The 8839-nt window shown below is 43.1% G+C and overlaps 1 pseudogene; it reads right to left on the reverse strand.

Annotated features, from left to right (window-relative positions):
* Positions 1-6848: 6848 nt before the first annotated feature.
* Positions 6849-8525, reverse strand: LOC115315698 (annotated as a pseudogene).
* Between the last annotated feature and the right edge of the window lie 314 nt (positions 8526-8839).

The following is an 8839-nucleotide window of genomic DNA, read 5'->3' on the forward strand; positions in this document are numbered from 1 at the left end:
TAGTTCAAGAAGAATACCTGACTAGAGTTCCCTTGAAAGGCCCCACCTTCGACATTCATGCGTAACATCACTGTGCAGATATCATCGTCGATGTATACACGTGATCTCGAGTGTTGCATTCTCACATGAGCCCATTCATTCCAAAACTATTAGTCAGCCGTAGAGGGAAGAGCGGCCGTTGTTCAAATCTCTAGACACCTCGACAATGCTCACTGTTCGATGACGTTCGACACTTGTACACATCAGTGTTGATAATGTAATTAATGCAAAGGTGCAAGCGAACTGTACAAGAATAACGTTAAAAATCCCTAGAGAAGGGGAACAAGGGAGGGGGACAAAGTGCAAACACAAATCTCCTAACACACCTAAGTGACTGGTGCGCGACTTAAACATCTGCCTGGTCCTGGTTGGATGGAACAGCGCGGATGAACAGTCACACTCACATGCACACAAGAAGGAGACAGACTCGCAACACTGACTTACAACTCAGTCCTATATTTCTTCTTCCTCAAATCCTCAACTTCTTCACCTTTGCCGTTAATGAGAACAATTTAAATTTTTACACACCAGACACCAAATAGCCAATAAACATTAATAAATAACTAATAATTAAATATCCACATTATCAAGCTGGTCCTAGTAGCGAACAAGGAACCTCTCCATTTACAGTGGAACGGTTTACCGACTGAGCTAACCAGGAGGTAGACGTCAGTAGAGCAAACGGGTTTTAACAGCTGCCACCAGTCTAACACCAACAAGGGTTATGATGATAATGAAATTAATGCAAAGGTGCAAGCCAGCTGGACAAGAGCAATCCAAGCCTTGTTGGTTTGCTCTACTGTGTCTAACTCCTGGTTCGATACCAGGACCAAGCAGATTTTGTTTGTCTCTGTTTAAAGATTTTTGTTTGTCCTTAGTCCCCCACTTCTTCGCCTTCTCCAGGGATTATTATCGTATATCATTGCTGTTGGTCAACGTTGACGGTAGCTTCGGCACCTGTCAGATACCTTAATGTTCGTCTGTTGACTAGTTCGGATCGCAATTTCAGTTCTTTTCTGCCTATGAGATCCCATCTGTTCCCGGGCGGTGACGAATTGCATTTTGTTATTGAAACAATTTTATTTACTTAATAATGATTTCAATTAGAACTTATTTTAGTTTTATGTCCAGTTCACTATCTTTTAAAAATTGCGGGAATAAGGGCCCTACATAGTTATGTTTTATATAATAAAACGAGTGCCACACTAATCTCACTAATGCATGACACAAAACGAGTATTATATAAAATTGCGTTATTTTTTTAACTATCTAGACCAACTAACAAAAGAAGCATTCTAACCGAAATTTTTGAAGTGTCCTTGTGCCCATGACTTTAGGTTTTTTTTCAGTTTTTTGCTTACTTTTTTACGTTAGTGTCTGGTACCACTTTCCGCATTTGTCTGTGGCGAAACTCATACGCACAGCACAAGTTATGTATAAAATAATCTGCTGTAAAGCATTTGTACATAGTGTGAAAAATCTCCAATATTCGTTTCTATCTCGTTACATTTCCCTAATTCGTCCTCTAAACGTGATAAATCGATTTAAATTATGGAAACAGAGTTTTGCACCTACCGCTACATTATGGTACTTTTGGTTCATAAGTATCAGATTTAAAAGTGAACTGAAAAACGCGCAACGTGGAACGGTTGAGAATACAGTCACTAAATGCTCATTTACATCTTAAATTTCTATTTGTTAAGAGTCTGAACTTACATAGAATTGGCACTGGGGTGCACCCGCTAAATAATCATATCACTATTTTTTTATGTCCATCATTATCGAACTCTGTTGCGGTTGCCTTGCGTTTATTTTAGACATACGTTGTCGACACAGCTAAGTGTCTACTTGCGTCTGCCATGCCAACATCCCTCCCCTTGCATGCCAGCGTTACTCCAGGAGGAACCATGTCACATTTCTTACTTTTGTTCTGAATGCCGCCTTCTTCTTTCCCTGGCACAATCAATATCAATAAATTCGTCATAATTAAGGTCAAAATGTGTGTTCATTTGAATTTGAGTCATATATGAGTCATGCGGCTGTCGGCGCCGTCATACATAGCTTGCGCTGGCGTCACTCTGCGAGACATAATGGAGAAAGGGCAAGTGAGAAGTGTGTTTTTCGCTGCGTTCGGGAGACGCTTCTTGCCACCAAAACGAGGGCGTCCTTGGGGGAAAGGATGAGTGAGAGCGTAGATTCCACTACGTTAACCTGGCCACCATAAAGAACGGCGGGCTGACGCCACGTGCAGGCCATGTAGTCCAGTGCAAGAGAAAATGTCCGAAACTCCGTTTTACTACAATTTTTTTTTCTTTTTTTTGCAGACACTCGCGTATAATTTTGATGGCGTACTGCTGAAGTTGTAACTATACCTGGGCATAACTTTTCTTCGCAATGAAGCTAAAGCTATAATAATAATATAATATCACATTGTTTATTTTAGTGCCCAAAAACAACCACGCGGGACTTCACATTGGCGCACACAAGATGATAAAAAGAAGAAACACAACACACGCACAGCATCGAATGTACAAATTAACATGGCTACAAATAGTGGGCAGACTTCATACAAAATTTAGTAAAGTTTCAACGTTCAACAAGACTCTCCAAGTCCCGGAGATAAACTGAGGTATTCGTGAAAATGTTCCAAATAGACGATCCGATTCTATTACATTAAATTTGCATGCGGGAAAGTGGTGAGAGTTTAGGCATGTATTGGAACGTCAAAGACAGTAAAATTTCTGGGAACGCGACAGGGAACATGAAAATCGACAGAATTCAGAAGTTTTTTTAGCATCAAACAAACCATTTACCACCCATTGCAAAAAAAAATCTAATCAGACTGAAATCTTCTTTTTGACCAACGCCTAAGTAAAACACAATTAAGAAGAAATTTATCATCATAATAAAAGCGACGCTGAAAGTAACTGTTATAAACAATGCGTATCATTCTTTTTTGCACCGATTCAATGCTGAAAGACTGTGTACGTGTTAGAGAATTCCAAACCACTGCGGCAACTGCGGCAAACTCGATCCGTGAACGAGCTAAAGCACAAAATAAACGAACCACACAAGCAGGTTGTTTGAACTTTTGAGTTATACGAGATATAATGACAAGGGTTTTTATCGCACGGCCAACAATAAAATAAATATAGGCATAGGCGGCAAGGGTGGAACGGGTCCTCTCCCTGCAACCACACTAGGGTGTCGTGCCTGGACAGCACCGGTAGTGTACTGTTGTCAACACATTCATTTTAACGCATGAAATGCTTCTAACCCTCAATGTCAATGTGGGAGAGGACCCTTTCCCCCTTTGCCACATTGGCGGCAAGGGTGAAAAGAGTCATCTCTCACTAAATTTAGCAGGAAAATTGACGATACATTACCCGATGTCAGGTCACCTATATACTGCTTCAATTTCCTCACTAAATTTAGCCGTGAAATCGACGTTGTCACCTAAGCACCAATTCCATTTCACCGCTAAATGTTTTGCGGAAAACTTGACGTCACATGACCTCCGACACCGAAATACTTGAAGGGCTCACCGACCAAAAAGATTTAGCTGCGTGGCGCATCTCCTTGCGTTGGGATGGCCAAGAGCGAAAACTAAAACACATAGTCATAACCTTTGAGTCCACAAAACTTCCAAAGGTTTTGCAGGCAGCGTATACCTCCCCTGAGAGGCTCGGCCCTTTGAGCCTAAACCTCGAAGGTGTTTCATCTGCCAAGGATAGCGCTATGGTTCTCAGCACTGTCATAGAAAACCCACCTGTGCAAAAGGTGCTAAGACCGACTGTCTCAGAGATTCTTGCATCAACAATGCACATTGCGCAAATTGCTGTAATCCCCAGCCTGCGTACTCTAGATCCAGCACGAGGTGGAAGGAAGAGAAAGGGATCCTTACGTTGAAGGGCAAAAAAAAATTTTCATTCCCAACATTCCTTTGCTGATTGTGTCCATGTATTTTGTTTAAGGCATTGTCACATTGAGGAAACAATTGGACAACTTTGTTTATCAACACGAGAGAAATATATTCTCGGCAACCCTCTCGCGTCCATCAACACGGGAAACATGCTTCTGTCGCCCCGCAACCGTGTGCGCCAATTTTTTGTCCGACAGTCGGAGGATCGACACTCTATCACACAGCGCTGACGTAGTGTCCAATACGGGGAACACTCCGCCATCTTGATTGTTTACCTTCGTTTGTGTGCGGCGAGGCGGCGCGCACCTTCTCTTATTTTTCTATAGATCTCTTAGTGGCGCGTGGCAATAGCCATCATACTTAATTTGCAGTTCACCAAACGGCGATCCCTCATTCTCCGCTCAAATGTAGCGCTACCGGTCTCAACCAGATGCCAACCGTTTCAGAGCTAACCGCTTCTTCATTCAGAAGTTATAGGATATTTTGTGAAAATTTTAATGGTAAAATGAGGCCCGTTTTTGTACGTTGTCGGTAACTGGAGCAATTCAACTTCATGCATTCGAGAGCTCCGTCAGCTTTCATTTTCCCATAGAAAGTTCCAGAAGATTACTTAGAGTATAACTTCTGAATAAGATAACGGTTATTTCTTAAACTTTTACATCTGGTTTCGACCGCTACCGCTACCTTTGGGCTAGAGTGGGCGCTTGGCGATTAGTAGCTTATTCTTTTGGTGAAGAAATCCTGTAATTTTTTTGGAGGGCACCCTGTACAACACTGCAGCCTTGCTATCTAAAAGTTGGCTGAATTACGAATACTTTTGCGCACGGAATTTTCCTCAAGCTCTGAGATATTTACTAAAGAGGGAAACACGCGATTCGGTTTCAACTTGTGGCCTTCGTTTGATTTTCTTTAATCCCTTTGCTACCATCTGACATTTTTTCCAGACATGTCTAGAATGTTATCAGATTATTGATGAATATGCGCCTATTTCTGTATGTTTCATAACAAATAAATATAAGTTGAGGTTGTAATTCTAGTTTTAAACATTCACAGACCTAGCGGGTAATTTCGGAGCGACTTGTGCTAGTGCGTGTCATTAAAGCACGATTACTGACAAATCTACCACCGCATTGTGGCGATTGCACTTTGCCGAAGATTAGAAAATATAATCATGGGGATAATATAATTAAGCAGCCAAGTGCCACACCAGGACTAAGGAGGATTAATTACCAATAATATTCGCTAGTGCTTGTAGGTTTTCTGTAGTTTCTGTTAATATAAGATGAAAAAAAGAATACTCCTTTGTTTTCATAAATTATTTGCTGTATTATTCGGCAAAAGACACACGAACAGTACTAGGGTGATATACAGCGACTCATGCTATCGTTTTAGTGTATTTCCGTGCGAATTTTGTATAGAGTACGAAAAAGGACGGCTAAAAACAGGGGGTGGAAGCAATTACACTGCTAAAGCCACTCTTTGCAGTCCCCCTCTTACTCTGACGAAAAACCTCCCTACGCATGAACAATGATAGTGACTACAAATTTAACAATACTTAGAATCAATGCAAATATTTATTTTGACTTCATTTGATTATCATAAGAATACCACAGACAAGTTTTTTAGGGTTGGAGGAACTAGTAAAATTAACTTAAATACAACAAGTATTACGATGAAAAAAGGGAATTACACATTTCTCAAATTCGTTCTCCCCCCCCCCCCTACCTTCGCCCAGTCCACCCCCTCTCCACAAAAAAAAAACATCTTTCATTTATTTGCATGCACACCAGATAAACGTTCAAAAGAACCGGTCAACAACCATTAAAAGAGCCTGGTCACCAGTAACTGTCATACAGTTCAAATGAGTGCCCTGTCAAAAATATACTACACGCATCGTGTGGGGTCCTTCGACTAACATTGACAAACGAGAACTAGAGGAAGTGCAGATTTCTTATGCTTTAGCAAAGCCTTTCAAGAAGAGCTAGATTAAGGTGACGCTTTCCAAACAAATGTTAAAGTGGGATGCGTCCCAGCACCACCGAGAAAAGTCGCTTGGTGCTATACCACAGGAAACACCATTCACAAACTTGTATTTATCGTGCAACCTCGATGTTTTTGTTTTTTTTATGTTTTTTACCGAATGATGTATCCGTGCGTGTTGATCACTTCACAAGGTGCGCGGGCTAATATGCAAGAGACTAGCCATTAGCAGTGTATGTTTTACAAAACCAATTTGCTAAGCATTATTTTACAGAACTGACGCAGGACGGCATCTCTATCAACATATTTTGATTAGGAAACATTCACTTGCTTTAACTACACAGTTTTATGGAAGTAAAATTGTAAACCAAAACCTTTGATACTGGTTGAATATTTTTTGTGTGTGTGTGAATGTGACAAGCGCCGTGGCATCAACTGACGACATCAAGTGATAGCTGCTCAAAGCAAGGCATACGCACCGCGATATGCTTTATCTGGTCTATAATATTTACTTTTCATTGACAAATGATTTTAGCCCCTTTTATATGGGCGTTAATTTTCAACTGAAAAAGTCAGATCTTGGTCTATTTCTGACACAAATATTCAAGTTTTGGTTAACTTTCGTTTGCAACATTGTAGCCTCTGTTTGGACACAACTTTCAGTGGCATTTCCGAAACAGAAAGAGTGCACGTGCCCAATATTAAGCGGCAATGGGGCACGCACGCGACTACTTCTGCTCCCATCGCCACAGAAAGTTGTTCCTGAGGATAGTTTTTTCCACTATATTTCGACTCCAATATCACCATACTTTATTTGTTGTTGTAAATTCCTTAATAATGTAATGCCTAAAAAGATACTGTGCCTACATAACAAGTAAACAAATAAATAGCATTCGACAACATCCCCTCAAAAGTAGGTCAGCGACGTCAACCACTCAAGCGCGAGAACCATTGCCGCAGCGATGCACCCGGCCAGGTACAAGATGATGAATCGTCGCACATCCAAAGGAACCGCCGACTCTTCGACTGTCGACCGCTTCCATCCCTCAACTTTTGATTGGGACGACCTGAGCCCGGTCTCATCAAGCCTTCGATACATCGCTGCGAACTCGTGCCTCAGCGGGAAGTCCTTCCTGACGGGAGTGCTGCCGAACGAGGGCACCATGGTATCTTTTCCGCGAACGATCTTCCTTCCGTACTTCTGTAGCTCACTGGGCCAGCGTACATGCGGGAAAAACACGTGGGTCCTTCTTACCGCGCGGTCGAGGCATTCGTCGACGGTTGCCACAATGGTCGGGTTGCGCCTGAAGGCCCTTGCCATCTGTCCCAAGAAGTCCGAGTTGTTTCCTCTCTGCTCGAGCAGGGACCCGTGGATGAAGGGCCGTTGCACGCACACCGACACAGTTCCAGCCACTAGATTCGGGACCAACTTTTCTTCAGTGTCGTCCTCTTCCCAGGAGACGCCGTGACTAGCGCTCGACGTCAAGAGGCTCTGGAAGAATATCGCTAACGACGTGACGCCCAGTATCCAGTAAAAGAGGACAGTGCGACCGAAATTTCATCTCTCAAATGAAGTTGGAACGGGGTAAGGGAAGGAGAGCACTGATGCCACGACAACCATACCGATGGCTCTGATGTCAGATCCTAAAGGCCTACGGTCGCGATAGTTGATGAGGCAAACGCACGCGAGGCACACGACTACGGTGGCCAAGAGTAGAGCTAGAAACTCGGCGAGAAAGGAATTCAGGTGCATGCCGTTCTTCCAGGTGGCCTTTCCTCCGACGTAGTACACCGCCTGATCGTCGAACAGGAAGGCAGGATAGAAGATGTAAGATCGGCGGTACTCCGAGAAGATAACGTTCGCGTCCAAGACGTCGATACGCTTCCACAAAAGGTTATTCATCCAGTTGTCATCTCCGACTTGGACCATCTCGTAGCTGACGTTTAAAGCCTCCGGACTACTCCCGACGACAGTCAGGAAATCGTATGTACACGTGGCGTTTGGTCCACCGTCAGACGTGCATCCTACCTACAGTGTCCTCGAGGATAACCTAGTCCATTTGTATGATCGCTTCTTTTTCAGCAAAAGGACCCCCAGAAGTTTCGTCTCGCCAATCGTGCGCCGTGACTTGCAGTTCCAAAATCGATCTTTAGCAATCGAGGCGGTATGTTGCCGGACGACGACGGCTCTGCAGAAAAGTTCATGGGATGATGCCGCGTCCTCGAGAGGATTCCAGTGATTGGAGATAATATTCCACGTGGTCAGAGGAAAATTATAAATCTTCGTAGTGTAAACGCAGCATGCCTCACCTCAAAATGTAACTCGGTAAGACGACCAACGTTTTTTGATTGTAGACCGCACTTGGGCGTTCAGGAGGTTGAAGTACTGGGGCCAGTTGCCGCACCAGTTTTGAGTCTTGAAGTTTCTACCGAAGTAGGAAGGGATCCAGTGGGTGCCGGGTGTTTCCCTCACGCAGACAAGGTCAACGTTAATGTTAGTGTTTAAAGCAACGAGAGAGTGGCTCCAACATTTTGATATCCAGTATGTTAAGATGATGCAAAGCAGAAGCGAATTACGGTCCATCACGCTCTTTGCCGGTACAGTTTAGCAGTGCTTTGACTGTATACGACAGCCGAGGTTTCTTGGTGAAAAGCGAGAGCGAATTCTTCTCACACAGAGGAAAGGGAACAATCTACGAATTCGTTCCGTCTAGAATAAACTAGCCTCTGTTTATGTGTTTTTCGTAGTGACCTAATATTGGCGAAGCCAATATTTTTTTATGGGGAATGAAAAGATTTGCTGTCGGCCGTCTTGAGCAGGCCTCATTGTGTGGATGTCGTTTGTGTAAGGGAGTTACTTAATCATGGAGAGCAACACAAGTAGGCCTGTTGAAAACC

The sequence above is a fragment of the Ixodes scapularis genome, unplaced genomic scaffold, assembly GCF_016920785.2.
Source record: "Ixodes scapularis isolate PalLabHiFi unplaced genomic scaffold, ASM1692078v2 PGA_scaffold2__306_contigs__length_199485367, whole genome shotgun sequence".
Classification (NCBI taxonomy): domain Eukaryota; kingdom Metazoa; phylum Arthropoda; class Arachnida; order Ixodida; family Ixodidae; genus Ixodes; species Ixodes scapularis.